The sequence below is a fragment of the Camelus dromedarius genome, chromosome 10 (genome assembly GCF_036321535.1).
Source record: "Camelus dromedarius isolate mCamDro1 chromosome 10, mCamDro1.pat, whole genome shotgun sequence".
Classification (NCBI taxonomy): domain Eukaryota; kingdom Metazoa; phylum Chordata; class Mammalia; order Artiodactyla; family Camelidae; genus Camelus; species Camelus dromedarius.
The window spans coordinates 10,447,059-10,466,498 of NC_087445.1; the positions used below are offsets into that span (position 1 = coordinate 10,447,059).

The 19,440-nt window shown below is 38.8% G+C and overlaps 1 long non-coding RNA gene across 2 annotated transcripts in view; it reads left to right on the top strand.

The window, feature by feature from the left end:
• Positions 1–19,440, top strand: part of LOC116151285 (uncharacterized) — an 826,846-nt gene that overhangs the window by 37,158 nt on the left and 770,248 nt on the right. For both annotated transcript variants that reach the window (XR_010382609.1, XR_010382610.1), the window contains exon 3: positions 12,909–12,995. This is a non-coding gene — a long non-coding RNA (uncharacterized LOC116151285). The remainder of the gene's footprint in view (positions 1–12,908; positions 12,996–19,440) is intronic.

A 19,440-nucleotide genomic window follows, 5' to 3' on the forward strand; every position in this document is an offset into this window, starting at 1 on the left:
CCCTGGGTGGATGGTCCTGAGGAGTGTCTCCTAGAGCTTCTCAGGAGGTCCTGTGAGATCAAGTGAGCAGTGGCCCCTGGCAGTTGCCAGTTCTACCCCACAGCCTGGGATTGGCTTCCCCTGCTCCCAAGCCCCTCCTCTCTTCCACAGTCCTGCTTCCTCTGGCCCCATTCCCAAATAAACCACCAGCTGGTGAACCTCAGGCTCTGCTGATGGGGAAACTCCAACTAAGACAGTAAACATCAGTAAATGTTGGTTTTGGTTAATGTTGTAAAAAATATAATTTTGTATTTCCCTTGTGTAGCATGTTCTGCAGGAAATTCAGTCACCTACCAAGGATTTCTGAGACTCCCTAGAAATCCTCGGGTGCCCCAGCGTTTGTTATTTCTGCTGCTTCTCTTGCCTGCTCTACATCACTGCTCTGTCCTCTGGCCTTCTCTGGTGGGCTTCTTCCCAAACTATGAGCACACAGGCTCCCCCGCCCCAGCCCCACCCCATCTTTTTTGTTCCCCACGTGCCCTTACCCAAGAGCTTTGTGGATAACAGAGAGGCATATGAAAGACCCATGGGGATCCTCTGACTTCATTCAATTAGGATATTTCCCTTTTTCTTGGAAAAGAGAATTAACAAACTATGGCTGTTAAGGAAATGATGCTAAAATCAGTGTGTCCTTTCCCAGAAGAGACTTCATGCATATTTTAATAAAGGGTGAGAAGGAATAACAAAGGAGATAGTTGATATTTTTTCCCCCTTAGAGAGGATAGCTCAAGAGACCAGGCTTTTGTTCTCATTTTCACGGAAGTAACCTCAGATCCATCCTCCACGTTCCTACCACTCCCCTGGGCTTTTGTTCTAACTTCATTTCCTGAGAGGCTGACTGGAACCATGTTATAACTACTCTTTCCTTCCCCAGAGTTGCCCTCCGAAAACACAAATATGATAATTGCAGTCTGTGGCTTAAAACCTGTCGAGGGGTCCTTACTGTCCAGATAGTGAATGGTCTCTCCGTGGACCCCAGGGTTCCTTACAATCCAGCATCTGCCTTTTCCCAGCACATCTTCCTCCACTTCCACTCCTTACTCTGCACATAAGCCTCAGGTTCTCAGCATCAGCATCACTTGTGAACTTGGTAGAAATGCAAATTCGTGGGCCCACATCAGACCTATCCAATCAGAAGCTCTGGGGTGAGGCACAGCAATCTGTGTTTTAATAAACTCTCCAGGTGACCCCGTGCATGCTCTAGGCTGAGAACTACCCACCTAAGCAGATAACCCCTAAGGTATCTGGAAATTCCTGTCCTTCAAGAGTCAATTTATCATCACCTCTTCCATGAAGCCTTTCTGCCTTCATCTGACAGCATCAACTACTCCTTCCTTGGCACCCACACGACACTTCCATTGTGAAGTGTCATACGATGTTTTCTAATTATTGCAATTTCCTTGTTCATTTCCCTGACTAGACTGTGAGATGCTTGCAAGAATAGACACTCTCTAAAAGCTTGCTTTAACTTTGATCCTCTCTGTCTCTACACGCGTGCGTACACAGAGACACACACACACATTATCAATTATAAAAGGAGGATATTGCAGGATAGAATAGGAAGCTGCTGGCCAAGTTCCTTGGCCATTTGCACCAACTGGGATCTGGGACCTTTTTTGACTGCCTCTCCCTGTGCACCACCATGAGGTGGTAGAGCCAGTTTTGCCCCAGATATTGAAGGAACAGATCCACCCTCAGCTCTTGAGAAAGGGGGCCTGTTGTCAGAAAAAGGTACGTATAGATGAGTAATTCCCTGTTTGCTCTATGACCCTGACTTTTATTTTTTTTTAATAGCTTGTAGTTGATTTTCTTTTCTCTTCAGTCTTAAGGCTACAAAGACTCCTTACTTAGTAAAACATAAGTTACTTAAAGAAACCTTGAAGTTGCCTGTTTCGGGACACTAGTCTGTGCGTAGTCTGGGAACAGACCCTGCCTCTCTGTCTGTTCACTGAGAGTCAGTCTTGTCTAGAGACAGTTCTGCTGTGGACTCAGAAAAAGGGAGAGCCAGGGCAGATGGAGGGGCGAAGGCCCTGCCTTTAGCTTCCTCTCCTGATGTCTCTGCAGCTATAAAGATGTCAGGTAGGGGCTCAGTGTTGCTGGCAACCTGGAGGGAAGTCTGCTGTGTCTGTCTGGAGAGACAGATGTGTCTCAGATGGGAGGCAATTGCAGAGACATCCCACCTGGCTAATGGGCCAGGTCTCACTCTGTTTTCTTTCTCTAGATATGCCCTGTGACCAATATACAGCAAATTTGAAATGAATCATGGCTGAAGTTTTACAATTGTGAATTCCAGGGTTTGTGGGTACTACACCACACAAATTCATTTACCTTTTTTTCTGCAGTTTGGATTGAATGCTAGACTTCCTTGAAAAGTCTTAATTTAAAGAGAAGAGCAGTGAGCAGCCTGCAGCTGTATTACAGTTTTCCTCTAGGCCAGAAGCCTTCCTATAAACCATTTGATGAAGTAGCAGATGGCAAAGTTACAACCTTTGTCGCTCTAAGACTTAATAGAAACCACGATCAACTATGGTAATGGACTGCCTTGTAACCCAAATTGATGCTTTTATTGTACTCTGATGGGCTTGTCACTTGTTCTGCCTCTTTGTTAATTATGAAAAAAATCCCTATAATTATACGTTTTCAACAATGAATCTTTGATCAGTATCCTTTAGATATAATTTGTGTAACTGAATACCCTTTTCTGAGTATCGCTTTAAGAACTAAAAGGAGGAAATAGATGACTCTGACAAATCCAGGGCAGTTCTGAGTAAGCGTGAATTGGATTTTAATAGGCTGCAGTGAGAGAGCCTGAATATACTGGAATGCTTTATATTCAGCAGCGCTCACCCAGGTCCTGGCAGTCAGGAATTCTGGGACACAGACTGTCTCCAGTAAAACTCTGAGTTTATGCCTGTTGTGGGCCGATTAAGGGTTGACACGTTTATCGCCCTATCAGTGGAGTGATGTGATTATCACCTCAGCTTCTCCAGGCTGAAGTGATAGATCCCAAGAGTCACCTGTTCCGTTTCTGTGGGAAGCTGCCTGGATGCGGGCCCCGCACAGGTGCAACCAGTGACTAAATGCCACTCTGCTGGAAGGGGGCAGAGGTTAATAGAAAAGCCTGCCTTTTGTCAGGTGTTATAATCAGGAAGATGAAAGTTTCATCTGTAATACAGTTTTTGCTTCTACTTCCTGGACGCTGCAATTATCAGCCTGGACAGAGGATGGGGACATGAATAATGGAGCTGCCCAGGTTAGCACAACACTCCATTCATCACTGCTGAAGGGCACAGTGTAACCCTCAGAACAGTCCGGGGAAGAGGGAGAGAGAAGGCCGTGCAGGTTCCTTGGGCCTCTGATTTACCAACTCGGGGAGGATGTGAGCGCCTCCACATTAGAAGGGGCCATACTTTTTCACCTTTAACGTCTGTAATGATATTTATAATGTGACCATTGTGTGGAGCTGATTAATCACACGACTGTCAGGTAGATATATTCTAGGCAGGCATTTGATTTCAGATATATGTGCTCCTTGTTCCGGGGCCATCTCTACCCCCAACATTGAGTAGAAACTGACTCAGACTCATGATTCACAGTAAACTAGTTCCCCCTTTATTACACATACCCCATTCCCTCTTTCAATGATGACATGATTACATTACATCATTGGTTTGAGGTTTGTAGAGAAAGGCTGTGAATCTGTTTTTATTATTTCCTAGTCAGTGCACAATATTCTGAAGAAGAATAGAGGAATGGAAACCTTTGGTTCAGGTCAGAATAAGTGCAAAAGGCTTAACTTTGGAAAAGGTAAAGACAATTAAATTTAAACTATGTCCCCAGCCAGGGACAGGGAGATGAAATAGTAACCAGTATCCCTGATCTTTGTGCCCTAATCAGACTTCCCTGGGCTCAGTTGGCCCTAGGGAGCAGTGGGAGTTTAAGGCAGGGAAATGAAGGAAGTTCTATTCCACAGTCTGGATCAACACTACAGGGGAGAGAATGGGCCCAGGGGCGGGAGACGGTGGGTTGACAAAAAGAAGACCTGTGACTTGGAGTCTACCAGATGGCCCAGGGCAGAGCCCAGATCCCAAGTCCATGGGCGACAGGATCAGGTCCAGGCACCACCACCCTGAAATCTAAAGCTGCTGTTCTATTGCCTGTCCCTGCCACACTGGATCTGGGCTGTACGTGGGTCGTCGGGTAATCCTGTTGGGAAGGGGTGGGGAAGGCAATATCAGAAGAACAAGGCAGGAACTGATCTTTTGTGAAGTTTTTCTTGAAACTGTGATAGAATAATGCCCTAAAAAATCAGCTGACTGTGGATTAAAAAGACGTGTAGGGCAGTGCGGGCAGTAATGGGTGGAGGACGGAAAACTGCAGAGAGTGGGTTCTCCAGCCCATCGAGCGATCACACAGCAAGACACGCCCTCAGATAGGCGAGCTGCACCCGCTGGCTGTTGCTGTGTCTCGGGTGATCGGGTGACCTGGCGCAGCTGAGACCCAGCTCTGTCCCGGTTCCTGGGCTCTCCAGCTCCTCAGAGGTGTGCTCGCCTGACTTGTGTCTCAGGCTGTCTTCTGTGCCAGCCCAGCGGACTGTAGAAGGTAGTTACCAAACAGGCCATTTCGAGGGGTTTATTTGTCTAGCGGACTTAACGGCTGCCAGTTTATTTTGGTTCCCTTGAGCTGAGAGGGTTCAGGTGGTGAGAAAGCGCAGCAGGGTAGCACTCTGCAGGTAGATTAGGAAGAGAAAAAGCCTCATTTTCTGTCTCCAGGAAGGACTCTTTCCTTTTTGTTGTCCGCTGAGGCCTAGAAGCTCCTCTTTTCAAAGAGAATGGAGTCTTTTTTGTTGCTGTTGGTTTCTGTGCTCTGTGACTCAGCCCTGGTTGGAGCTGGAACTTGACATAAAGCCACAGTAGGCTGAGTCACATATGCCTAAGTCACATACCTTAGGCTTCCCCTGATGGTACCTTGTTTGGTGAGAATTATAACTGAAAGGGAAACATAGTCCCCCAGGCCAGAAACGCAGCTTAGAAATGCTCATTTGGGGAGGCTCTTTTTTGTTTGCCATTTAAATAAATCCACTGATATAGATCAGTATTTGTGAGCATTAGGGAAGACCAAGTAAACAAACAGGGCCCTAAATATTTATTGCAAACAGAACCACTCTTGAGGTTTCCTGGTGGGACTGAGGAGTGGAGAGGGGTCATCATTTCCTGCACAGAGGAAATGGAGTGTTTCATTAGTTTTGATACAGACACGTTTTTCTTTTAAAAATAGTGCTTAATCTTGCCAAATTTGTGCCTCTTACTAGGTATATGAAGCATCAAGAATATTAGGTACAAATAACAGCATTGAGATTAACTCTCACTCCACCCCCACCATCTGGTTAAAACGATGGTAAAGGAGGGAAGCAGCTGCTGACCTTCGGGATCTGGCAGGACACTCACAACTGGGCCACGTGTTCTGCTGTTGGACATTAACAATCCCATAGGGCACTGACGTCAGATGAGGGTGTTCTGTTACTGCAGTGAAGTGACAGAAAAAACAAATGAGAGAACCTGATAACTTTGTCTACACACAGATACAGACAAACCACACAAATACCAGACATCCTTCTGTCTTGGCTACTGTGAGTGACTTTCACAGCTTTGGCCTCACAGATAAGATTTATTAGGAATTCAGTCTAGAATTGCTCTGCTCTCCTGATGGTATCCAATCCATAGCAGCATCCTGCTTCCTCTAAGCCTCCCCTGATCACTAACCCATGCCTAACTCCTGGAATGAATCCTTTCTCACTTTTACCGAGCTGCCCTGCAGTCCCGGTGCTGTGTGTCTTGCTGCCTGCCATGAGCACCAGACCCAGCTAGCTCACCTAGAGGTGTGTTCCTGGTGGTCTTCGGACGGAGGCCGTTGGTACTATTCACTGGTTTCTCAATAGCCAGTCCTTCCATCCCTTCTTTGCTGAAAACAAAACCATGATGTTTGGCTAGGAAACCCTCTTGTTCTTCAGGAAGGTCAGCCTCACTTCCAACCCAGAACACCTCATGGTTGGTCTTTGCAAATGTTAGGTTTAGGGGTGGGCATGGGAACCAAATCTGGTCATTGTGACCTGAGGGAAAATGGATTTATTGTGCTGTCTTCAAGCAGATATACATAAAAATTTTTTTAATGACATTTACTGTTTCCTTTCCAGTTTTACAAGCAATAGAGTGCAAAATGTTCATTACAGACAACTAGAAATACAGAAAGGCATAAAGTAAAAATTAATAATCACCCATAATCTCCACCCCCCAGAGATAACCATCGTTAGCATTTTGATGTATTTATTCCCAGTGTCTACATATGTTTTCTTAACTGATGTGTGATTTACCCACCTGACTATGTTAGTTCCAGTTGCACAACATAGTGATTTAATGTTTCTGTACATTACAAAATGATCACCATGATGTGTCTAGTTACGTCTGTCACCATACAAAGATATTACAATATAATTGACTGTATTCCCCACATTTTTCATTTCATCCCCATGACTTATATCTTCTGTAACTGGAAGTTTGTACCTCTTAATTTCCCTCACCTATTTTACTCATCCTCCAACCCCTTCACCTCTGGTAACCACCTATTTGCTCTCTGTATCTGAGTCTGTTCTGTTTTGTTTTGTTTGTTCATTTGTCTTTGTCTTTTATATTCCACACATAAGTGAAATCATACAGTGATAGTTTTCCTCTGACTTATTAATGCCCTCTAGGTCCATCCTTGTTCTCACAAATAGTAAGATTTCATTCCTTTTTATGGCTGCAGAAATACATATTTCTAATGAATATATGACATTTAGCTGTGTGAAAGTCCTCGAAAAATTTAAAATATTTCACTTATGGCAGAGCCTAAAAGCTAAGAAACTTAGTGTCCTTTTACTTCTCATATCATTAATGATATCTTAAGATATTAAAACATAGTATTTTAGATCCATATTATTATTATTGGTTATGTCCAATTGCCTTTTTTAAAGGATTATTTTTTATATGTGTTCCATTTTATTGAACATATTCAAAACAATTTATCTTCCTCTTTCCCTTCCTTCCTCACTTCTTACTTCCTCCATTCCTCTTTTTTTTCTCTTTCTCTCCTCCTTCCTTTTCTTTCCTTCTTCTCCTCCTCCCCCTTCTTGTTACATGGCTTACCAGCATTTCTTTAATGCTTTACTTCTTTTCCCTTTCACATGAACAGTAATTCTGGGTCACAATATTCTTTCCTTGAAACTCTGTTCATGTTGCTTCTTTATTTTTTGAATTATTGTTTTGGGAAAAACGTGTCATGCCAATCTGATATGTTTTTCTTTGAATGTACATCTTAATCTCCAAAAATATGTAAAAATTCTCTTTGAAAATCAGTTTGCTTCTTGAATAAATTGTAGAGTCAGTTGAACTACTCATGAAACTTCCAAAAAAAGATAGCAAAATATATTTCAAATGCTACATAATTAAAAGTATAATCCTTTCCAACGCTTGGTATTGTCAGCTCTTAAAATTTTAGCTATTCTGATGGGTATGTAGTGGTATCTCATTGTGATTTTAATTTGTGGGGTTTTTGGTGACTTGTGATGTTGAGCATCTTTTCATATGCTCATTGACCATTCCTGTCATTTCTCTATGGAAATAATTGTTTAACTGTTTTGCTTACTTTTTGTTGGCTTGCTTTTCTTCTTCTTATTGAGTTGTAAGAGTTATTTTTTATTTAGATACAGTCTTAGCAGATATCTGCTTCACTTTAAGAAATTGAGCTGGAAATTGGAACCAAACATATGGGTATGCGTTGATAAGAAAGGACTTTATGTAACTGCAATCTGTGGCATACGTTTGTATGTAACACATGTGCATTTCGTTCCTATTGCTGTGACAGATTGCCAACACAGTGGTTGAAAACAGCACAAATTTATTATCTTACAAGGTCTATAGGTCACAAGTCTGAGAAGGATCTTACTGGGCTAAAATCAGAGTGTCAGCAGGGGCACTTATCTTCTGAAGTCTCTAGGAGATAATCCATTTCTTTGCCTTTTCTATCTTTTGGAGGGCTCCCAAACCCCTTGGCCATGGCCTTGTTCCTCCATCTTCTAAGACAGCGACATCAGGTGGAATCCTTCTCATGCTGTCATCTCTCTGATGGTTCCTCCTTTGCCCTCCTCTTCTGCTTTTAAAGACCTTTGTGATTACATTGGGCCCTCCAGGATAATCTTCCTATGTTAAGAGCATCTGATTAACAACCTTAATTCCTCTTTGCCAGTGTAACATAACATACGAGCTCTGGGATTTAGGGTGTGGACATCTTTGTGAAGCTGTTGTTTGCTTACCACAGTAAGTATTATTAATTCTTAATATTCCTCCATATTTCTGTTTTTTTTTTAACCCATGAACTTCTGGCTTCAATTGCATCAGTAAGAGGCCTTCTACAGTGTCTGAGGAAATTTGACTGTGCAATAGAGGTGAATCTGAAATACCTTTGAGTTAGGAGGTTTACCCCATGCGAGTGAACAACTTGGGGTGGAGAGAAATTATTGCCCAACATCACTCTCTTGATTGGCTGTTATGAGAAAATGCCAGCTGCAAAGAAACCCCTCAAACCTTGAAGAAATTATTGTAGTGTTGTTAGTAATACTGAGCTGTTTAACTGTTTTTCACATTAAAGTCTATTGTCGAGAGTTCACTGAACCAGAGCACATAGAGCTGACACGTGGTTAAAGGGTTAGTGTAAGAGCAACAGAAGCTCTCGGACACAATTTCTGAGTGCCAGGGAGGCTGTCCCTTCTGAGCTTTCATTCTGTCACTTGGAATCAGTGCTGCAGTCTGTACTCTGAAATTTCCCAGAGCCTGACAGGCAGCGTCCTCCTTGTGCTCAGGAGTCCAGTGGCAAATGGGAGGTGTGTGCACCGTATTCCCTCATCCACTTCTCAGGTTTGTTTAGGTGCCGTACAAAACTTCCTTCTTTCATCAGCCAAAAGAAAACAGCAACAGCAAAACTCACCTGTAAACTGATTCAGGAAAATTACTTCCTTTTGGCCTCCCATTATTTTCCCAGACGTGTGGATCTCATTGTGGGCCCATTTGTTATTAATAAAACAGTCATCATACTCGCATGCATATGGATTTCTTATCACTTTGGTTTACTATTGAAACAAAAGGCTACCCTTGAATGAGAGACTTCTAATGAAATATGAAAACCGTATTAGTGACTGTTCACTGAATCACTTTCGTGTAAGTGAGATTGGTGTTTGGTTTGGTAAATGTTGAGGGTACTAGTTATGGTGATTTTGAATGACCTCAGTGACTCTCTGAATTTGGGTAGGAACCCATCTGGTCCTTTGAAAAGTTCAGCATATGAGTCATTGCATATTCAGTAATCACTTGATAGATTCAAACTGTGACTAGCATTCACACCACTCAGAGGCCCTGATTTTCTGTTAGTTCTTTGCAGTTGGCAGTAGGTCTCAGAGCAGATGTTTTTTTCTTTGGCCTTGGTGCATGTGAGGTAGGAGGAGTGGGGAAAATCTGATTTTCTATGTGAATCTTCATGGTTTTTAATCCAAAAGGAAAAGACCAAATACTTACGGAAAGCAGTACAGAATCCTCACAGGATGCAGTTCATTTGAGTGAGTGAAAAAAGAATTTGTAAGCTATTACATCAAAACTAAAATGAAAAAGATGATGTAATTCTCAGCAGAGCAAAGTTGATATTTTGGAAACTTTTATTTTTGTTTCAGTTGGAGTAACTAGAAGGTTCATTGGCATGCACACATAGGACTGTATCACTCACATGCCATTCTCTGGATCTGGTATCTCTTGATGCCAAAACCACATAGAATGCTTTTAAGATGGAGTCTAAAAAATACAGATACTAACTGACCTGTAATTAACAATGAAGTGTTACTTTTTTTGAGAGTCTCTCAATGCTATGACACAAGGCTCTCCTTATGTCTGCAGTCACTTATGTTAAACTAGTTTCTCATCTTATTTAAAAGTTGACAATCTTCATGAATATATATTTTGTTTAGCTCTTCCAATAATTCTGTGGGAGAGAGGGCAGATGGCTCCATTCTTCTATGGTAAATTAGGGGTCTGTTATGACCTGTGAAGATTCAGATTTTACCCTACCTGTAAGCTGACAAACTAGCCTGTTTATGTTCTCTGGATGCTGACAGCAGAAGTAAGACTCCCAGGTCAGAGGTAAAGGCCACACAGCAAACAGCATGAGAGTGGTGGTATCACGTCTGTTTCTTCATGCTATCTGAGTCCCATGGGATGACACAGATCAACATGGCTGGATGCTGCCTTTGCAGTGGGTTGTGTCACAGAAGAGGAACGTACTGTTTTTATAGCGAGCGCTAAGCAAACCTGCTCTTCGTCTGCGTGGAGACATTACCTTATCCTTCAAAGTTGCTTGTTGCAAAAACAGCCCTGAGAAGTGGCCCAGATAAAGAGCTCCCAGGGCCTTCTGTTCTTGGCACACTCAGAAAGGATGTGCAAGGGTGTTCAGGGCCCAGGGGTATTGTCTGCTCAACAGAGTCAGCGTTGAGCTGATGCTCAAATCTAGGTTTTCTGATGCTGGCTTCAGTACTTTTTCATTAATGTTAATTAATGTCAGTGTTAATATCCCTAATATTAATACCTATACCAAAATGAATACTAAATGTCAATACCAACAATTTATGGAAAGTGTTAACCCTACACCAGAGACTGTGGGTGCTAATTTATATGCATTATCACTGAATCTTGTCATATGTCTGGAGATAGGTTTTGTGTCTTCCTTTAGAAATTAGAAAACAGGCCCAATTAACTACATTTCCTATGTTCACACAGCTAGAAAATTGTAGACTCCAAAATGCATACTATTTTTAGAAGCCCAGACTGTCTCCTTTGTGGATATAAATTTAGTGTCAACAGAAATTCTCTCGATCCAATTGTTTCCATCACAGCCTTGCGAGTCCTTGAAACCCTCACTGTTAGAGATTTGGTCTTTTGCTTTAAGAATCTATTTCTTGTCAAAATTCCAGATTCCTTGGGAGAGGCAACAGTGTCACATCAGTCATTGTATCTTTTAGAGTGAACAACTGGAGAAGGTCCTTTCAAGTTTGTAAGTGCTGGTGGAGTTGGGGGCAGACAGAACGTGAGGATGTAGGTGTTGCTTTGGGAAGGGAAGGCGACAACTAGGGGAGAGGTCAAGGCCTGAGAGAAGGCTGGGCTATAAATGGGAGCACTCTCCACCTCAGCTTGTGGTCAGTGTGCTTCGGCTTCAGTTCAGCTGATTCTGACAGCCTCCAATCTCTATTCAGGCGGAGGCAGTTCTGTAACCTCAAGGGTTTGGGCTCTGGGGCCAGAGTGTAATCCTAATTCATCTAATTCTCAGCTGTGTGATCTTGTATATTTTCCTAACCATGGTGCCCCAGTTTCTTCATTTGTGAAATGGGGATGATAATAGGGTTGTTATGAAGATTAAATAACTTCTAGGGTTAAAGCACTTAGAAGAAACCTTGACATTTAGTAAGCATGTGATAAATGTAAACGCTATTATTGTATGTTCTTATTTAAGCCACATAAAGACTTTGTTTGGAATGAGAGATAATATAGAAATTAAGAGTATTTTAAAAACATAACCTCCTTTAATTTATTATAATGTCATGTTAATAGTGTCTTCTTTATGATTTTTGACTTGCATGAAAATCCAGAAATAACTGAGAAATGATCAATTAGGTTCAATGGATTGTTAATGCCATTTACATAAAAATAATTATTTCCTGAATAAATCACAGCTAATATGAGAATAAAATCAGTTGCAATTTCTTTGGTTACAAAAGCATTGCTTTATTGATTTGACATCTGGGAATTCCTATTTTGTATCAGTCCTGGGCTGGTTTCTAGGGAGAGCACCCCTGTGAAGATAATGTCACCCCTCTACAAGGAGCCTAGTCTAGTAGAAAATACCAAGAGATGAACAGATTAGTACTTTTAAAAATAAGAAAATTGTAAGAGACATAAAAACATAAAGAAGGATGGAAAAAAATCACATATAATCTCACTTCCCAGAAGTAATTCACTCTTTACAGTTTTGATTTTTTAAGTCTTTCCTTATATATTTTAACATATAAACTGAATATATGATTTGTATACGGCTTTTTTCCTAACATTATATTGCATTCATTTTGTCATATGATTAAATAATTTTAGGAAACATGATTTTAATGGCTGGGCTTACCTCATATGCACAGATCACAGTTCATTTCAGTATCACTCTCCTTGTTGTAAATTTAGGTTTCTAGTTTTTCACTAGACCATAGCTAAAACATGAGAACTACCTTCTATGAGTCTTTGTGTGAATCTCTGATGTTTTCTGTGGCATAATAACTCCTTAAAACAAATACAAATGATCCATAAACATCAAGAAGGGGGATTACTACTTTAAAAATTTGAAATAGATGCTGACAAATTCCTTGTAGAAAATTTTATCAATTTATACTATCATTAGTATAATCAAAAGTAAATTATTCTGCATTCTCAATAATACTGGTTTCATTTTATTTTGACCAATTCTTAAGGAAAAATCATAGTTTTCATTTCTTTGGTCATTAAGGTGAGTATTTTCTGTCCATTTGTGTTTTTATCTTAGTTAATTTTTGAATAAAATTGAGGTTTTCATTCCTTTTTGACCCTTTAAATTTCCTTTTTTTCTAAACTGCACATTAATGTTCTTTGTCAAGTTTTTCATTACCATATTCATTTTTAATTGAAATTTATGTAATAAGAACATTAAAACTTTGCCATATTTGTAGAGAAGTTTCCTTCCATTTCGTTTTTTTGTTTTTTTTTTTTTTTTTTGTCTAGTCTGCAGAGGGAAGGAAAGAACAAACTTACAGAGAAGCAATTGTGAGACTGTGCAGGTCCTGAGAGAGAGAAAAGACAGCCTGTAAGGTAGGTGTAATTCTTTCCCTTCTTACACAGATAAGGGAAAAGAGGCTTAGAGAATCTGAGAATTTGTCAGTATGAGAGGCAGCCAGTAAGTCTGTGGGTTGCAGATCTCTCATGCCCACAAAAACAATGTGGATAGGAATTGTAGAGGAGTGGGTCTGACATGATTACATTTACCTTTATTTATCATTGTATTATATTATTTCACTGATTATAATTAACAAGTATTTATTACGTTTTCTCTTTGGAAAAAGGCAATTAAAAGAAGTGTAGTGGATGTAGTAAATGCTTCAGTGCATGTTTGTATCCTCATTTACTTGAAAAAAATGTGTATTCTGCTGTAGATGTGTAGAGTGTTTTACACACATCAGTTAGATTCTGTTAGCTGATGGGGCTGTTAGATTCTTCTGTGTCCTTACTGATTGTGAAGACTACTGTTTAGTAGTTCTGTCAGTTGTTGAGACAAGAGTGTTAAAGTCTCCAGTTACAGTTGTGAATTTGTCTACTTTTCCTTTCAGTTCTCTCAGTTCTTGTTACACTGATTTTGCAGCTTTTTTTTGGTGTATACATATTTAGGATTGCTCTATCTCTTTGGTGGATCTACCCTTTTATCATTGTGTGATGTTCCACTTTGTTCTAGGTAATTTTCTTTTTTCTAAAGCCTACTTTTTCTGTTATTAATGTAGACACTCTTGCTTTCTTTTTTGATTAATGCTTGATATATCTTTTCCCATCATTTTATATTCAATTAGTTATAATTGAAGTGAATTTTTCTAAGATAGCAGAGGACTTGGGTCATTTTTGTTTTTATCCATTCTTTCAATCTTTGTCTTTTAATTATATATTTAGACTGTTTACATTTAATGTAATTTTTAATATGTTAGTGCTTAACCTTGCCATTTAAATATTTGCTTTCTGTTTTTCATTTCTCTATTTTCCTTTCCCTGCCTGCCTTTTTTGTGAGTCACGTGAACATATTGTAGAATTTTTGAATTTGATTCCATTTTGATTCAGGTATAGTGTTTTTGAGTGGACCTTTTTGTATCGATCTTTTTCTTTTAGTGATTGTAGTTATGCATACAGAAATTATTCACAATCTATTGGTGTCAACATTTTTGTAGTTCATGTAAATTTAGAAAATTTACCTCCATTTAGGTCTCTTTAACCTCCATTCCTATAATGTAATATAGTATTTTATAATATAATATAGTCTTAAAATATAAGAAACTTAAATATGATATATTTAAAATTTTAAAACATAAGAAACTTAAAATATAGTATAATCTGAAAAAATAAGAAAAAAGACTCTGAAAGGTGGAGAGAAAAAGGCAAGGCTATTTAGGGATCTTGGGACCCAAGGAATGAGACAGTGGTGAGTTCCCTGAGATTCCTTTTTGGCTCCCATATATTCCAGTTTGGGTGTTGGAGAAAACTGCACCCTGGAAAAAATCAATGGCTTCAGATTAAAAGCCGAAAGAAAAGCCTCCTGTCTCTAGGTGGGAAAAAAGCTACTTAGCAAGACAGAAAATTTTATGACAATAACAAGCTTTCCAACCAAATATCATGGAAAAACACAGGTCCCCTGCTACCCTAGTCAGCAAGTACTGAGTGGAGAACCTAAATTTCCACTCTCATTTGGTAATAATAAGACTTTATATTAAATTTATATTGTATATAATATATATAGTATTCTGATATAATATGATTTCTATTCTAAATTTGTTGAACTTTGTTTCATGTCTCAGAATATAACCTCTCTTGGTGACTGTTCTATGGGGACATGAAATTAAATTTTACTGTTGAGTGGAGTGTTCTGTATGTTATTCAAGTTTAGCTGTTTGATAGTGTTGTTTAGTTCTTCTGTAATCTTTAATGATATTGTGTTTACTTGTTTTATCAATTACTGAGGGCAATATTGAAATGTTAATCTGTAATTATGGATTTGTTGATTTTCTTTTAGCTCCTTTGGTTTTTGGCTCATGTATTTGAAGCTCTGTTGTTAGGTACATGCCTTCCTGGAGTGTCGACTTTATTATCATTATGTAGTGTCCCTAATTATCCCCAATATTGCTTTTTCTCCTGAGGCTTACTTTGATATTAATATAGTTCCTCCAGATTTCATTTGTATGTTTGCATGGTACGTCTTTCTCTATCCTTTTCCTTCTTACCTATACGTCTTTAAGCGTAAAGTAGATTTCTTGTTGATAGCACATATTTGAATCTTGCTTTTTAAAATCCAATTTGAAAATTGTTTTGAAAATTAAATTTACATTTGATGTTATTATTTGTATGATTGGATTAAAACTTACTGTTTTTTTTCCTAGCTGTTTGCCATTTCTTCTATTTGTTCTTTACTCCTCACTTTTCTCCCTAGAGCATTTTGCAATGTTTCTATGTTATCTTCTCTACCAACTGATTATTTATACTTCTCTTAAAATCTGTTTTAGTGGTTAACCTAGGGCTTATAATATGCATGTTTAACTAACAGTATTTTCAAATGATATAATACTGCTTTATGTGTGCTGAAAGGGCCTTCACATGTGTATTCTCAATTCCTTCTTCCCATCCTTGTGCTATTGTCATACTTTTTATGTTTTCAAATGCTATTAACATAGAATGCATTACTACATTACTATAATTTTTGCTTTAGAGTAATTGAAAAATAAGAAAAATTTAATTTAATTTTATCTTCATTTATTCCATTTTCTTTCTTTCTTTTCTTTTTTTTTTTTTTTTTTTGGTAGATCCAGTTTTCAGTCTGATACATTATTTCTGCTTGAAGAAGTTTAACATTTCTTGTTAGATTTGTTGGCAATAAATTTCCTTAGTTTTTGTCTGAAAGGTGTTTTTTCTTCATTTTTGACAGATTTTTGTTGGATAAAGAATTCTGGGTTGACAGTTTTTCTTTTACCATTTAAATGATATTATCTTCTAGCTTGGATGTTTCTGATAAGAAGTTTTCTGTAATTCTTGTCTTTATTCCTCAGTATGTAATGTTTCTTTTATCTCTGACTGTTTTCAAGAATTTCTCATTGCCTTTGTTCTTAGCAGTTCAAATATGATAGGTCTAGAATTAAAAAATGTTTATCATGCTTGCTGTTCTCTGGACTTGGATCTGTTTGCTTCATAACTATCACTAATTTGGAAAACTCTTGTCCTTTATCTCTTCAAATACATTCTTCTGGACATTTCTTTCTTTCTCATCCTCTGCAATATTGTTCAGAAGCTCTTGGATGTTCTTTTAAAAAATTTTTTCTTTCCTTTTTTCTTGTTGAACTTCAGTTTGGGTAATTGTTGTTGACTTTTTTTCAAGTCTGTTTTTTCTTTCAAGTATAAGTCTACTGATGAGCAGTTGAAGGTGTTCTTTATCTCTGTTGCTGTTTTATTTATTTCCAGCATCTCTGTGGTGAAATTACCCCTCTGATCTTGGATGTCTTCTACCTTTTAAATTAGAAACTTTAACTTGTTAATCAAAAGTATTTTAAATTCTCTGCCAAATAGTTTCTTCTGCCTGGGGCAGAAGCTGGATTTTCATAGGGTTTTCAGTTGTGCTCAGAGTTGCTTATTCCTAAGTGAGTTTATAGAGAACCATCACAGACCAGCATGCTTAGCTGGCCAGCTTGTTGGGAGTGAAACTGAGATAATAGTAGAAACACTCTGGCACTCTCTTCATTAGGATTTTATTCTCACTAGAACACTTAAACCTGGTAAACCTAATTCCACAACTCTAAATTCATAAGCTCTTCATCACAAGAGCTTTATTCCTCCTTTAGCTCTTAAATAAATGTTCTGAGCATTAATTTAAGTATAACTTTTTAAGGAGTATATTATAGGTTCTTTTTGACCTAATTTATTCCTCCTTTAGCTCTTAAATAAATATTCTAAGCATCAATTTAAGTGTAACTTTTTAAGGAGTATATTATAGGTTCTTTTTGTCCTAATTTGTTAAGAATGTTTCTTTTTTTCCATCATAATCTTCCCTCACTAATTTCTACAGGCAGTGTGTCTTTAGAAAATGCCCCTAAGTCTCCAGCACACGGCCAGACAACTAATACCAAGATTTTTTCAAAATACAGTAGTATTTGGACATAGGAAATAAGCTATGGTTACCAAAGGAGAAAGGGTGGGAGAAGAATAAATTAGGAGTTTGGGACTAACATATACACATTACTATATATAAAATAGATGAACAGGATTAACAGTAAGGACCTACTCTGTAGCACAGGAAACTATATTCAGTTTCTTGTAATAACGTATAATGCAAAAGAATCTGAAAAAAATATGTATGTATATGTATGAATCACTGCTGTGCATTTGAAACTAACATTGTAAATCAACTACACTTCAATAAAAATAAAATTAAAAAAAGACAAAATTACAGTGGTGTTTTTGGTTGCTGAAGAGTCAGCTGCAAAAATTCTGTGGGTGGCTTTGAAGCATAAACAGATACACACACAAATAATGTGACAGTTCTTTTAAAAAAGACCTTTAAAAGAATATTTTATTCATCTTGATATTGGGGAGTATGTTCTTATCAGCGACTTTTTTGACATGTGAATAATATAAGCTTTATTTCGCAAGCTATTCACCCAACTACCTGGCTGTCCGCCCATTTATCCACTCATCCATTACTTTAGTCAACAAACATCTTCTGAATGCCCATCTGCCAAACACTTCATGAATACGACAAAGATGCTTCTTGCAGGGAGCTTATCATTTACCAGGGGAGATAAGATGTAATAATAAGGAACAAAAGTATATAATAAAGTGTGACATTGTTACTGCTCCCTGGAAGCAGAGCCTTTGTGGAACACCTGTTTGCCCTTTCAATTGCTAACTAATTTCCTGCCTGCCTTCTCACCTGTGCTCCAGTGCATGACACATCCTCACTCAGAATGAGACTGCTGGTGTTCCTTTCATGTTCTCTGGGGTTAAAAATCTCTCCCTGATGTACACGTACAATCCCAATAATATTTATGGGAGTTACTAGTACCAGCAGGAGGCTTTGCCCCTGAAGCTGTTGGAAGGCATTTGAACAGCTTTTCAGTGAAGATTAATGGTTACAGAAAAGAGAAAAAAAAAATCTTGGTCTGTCAGCTGGAAGTTAACTTGAAGGGATATAACAGAAGAAAGCCAGCAAGGATACTTCACAAGCGAGGTGTGTTCGAGGAGCTTATGTTGGAACTGAAGCTTTGATGAATTGCATGTATAATGCTACTGATGGGAAGATGTCAAAGTTTGTGGATAACAGAGAAAATAATGAAGGTTACTATTTCAGAGTGCCAAAGCACACCAACGATCTGTTTGTCCAAGAGAATAGTAAGCGAATGCATTTCTTCGGGTTAAATTCATTTGCCAAGACTGACTTAGAAAGAAAGCTGCCCACGTGGAACTGTGCTGATGTGAAGGAGATGCAGATTATCTTTCCAGTAATGACTCAGGCTTTCCGACTTCCATAAGCACAGCAACCTGCAGTTAGAGGCGCACTTTCTCTGTTTTTGGTCCTCCCCGTCTCTCCGGGTGAGGATCTAGATAGACAAACACAGTGAAGAATGAAGTACGTAGAGCCTTGGTTTGGGAATTTTATTTCTCAGACACATTGTGTTTTGATCATTCCTCAAAAACACTGAGACAGATTTCACTATTTCTCTCAATGAGAAGCTTATGCCTTCTTTGGCATAGGATCCTGTAAGGCTTTCTGTAAACTTTGATTCAACAACTTGGTGCTGTAGGCAGGATCCCTCTTTACCTCCCTCATCCTAGTGGTCTCGAATCTCAGACATCCTGCTGCCTTCCACATGATGGCAATCTGCAGAGAGGAGTCAGGCAGGATGTCATTATCTTTATGATTAAAACAGAGCTCTCTGTTACTTGCCCAGATATCAATATCGTCTACCTAGGAAAGCCATCACCCAAGACAGAGTCTGTAGCCAGAGGTCCTCATCCTTCTGGCACAGGCTGTCCTACTCCGCTGTCCTGGAGGGAAGGCAGTGTCAGAGTGGGTCTGAGCAGACTGTACCTGGCCCTCTGAGATGGCCTGATGTCTGTGGTTTTTGACACATTTTTTTTTTAATTTTAAATTCAGAGCAAAAAATCATTCCCGAGTACTACATTTGAAAAGTAAATGTTTCTGAAGCCTGGAAATCTGCATTTTCATTTGCACTTCATGAACCTTATTGAGGTTAATACACTTAAAGACAGGAATAAGAAATATTAGGTAGGCTTCGAATATCACATGCTATTAGAAACTAACTGCATGTGAGGAGAGAATTATACTTTTTGAGGTTTGTATTTGGGCAAAGCAAGATCTTGAATGATTGTATTTCCCTGGATATTTCAACAAGTAGTTGCTGTGACATATAAGAAGACTAGAAATTGTTTTGTAAGCATAATAAGCAAATAGTCATAACAACAATGATTATTTTGTACTACAATGATGTACAAATGT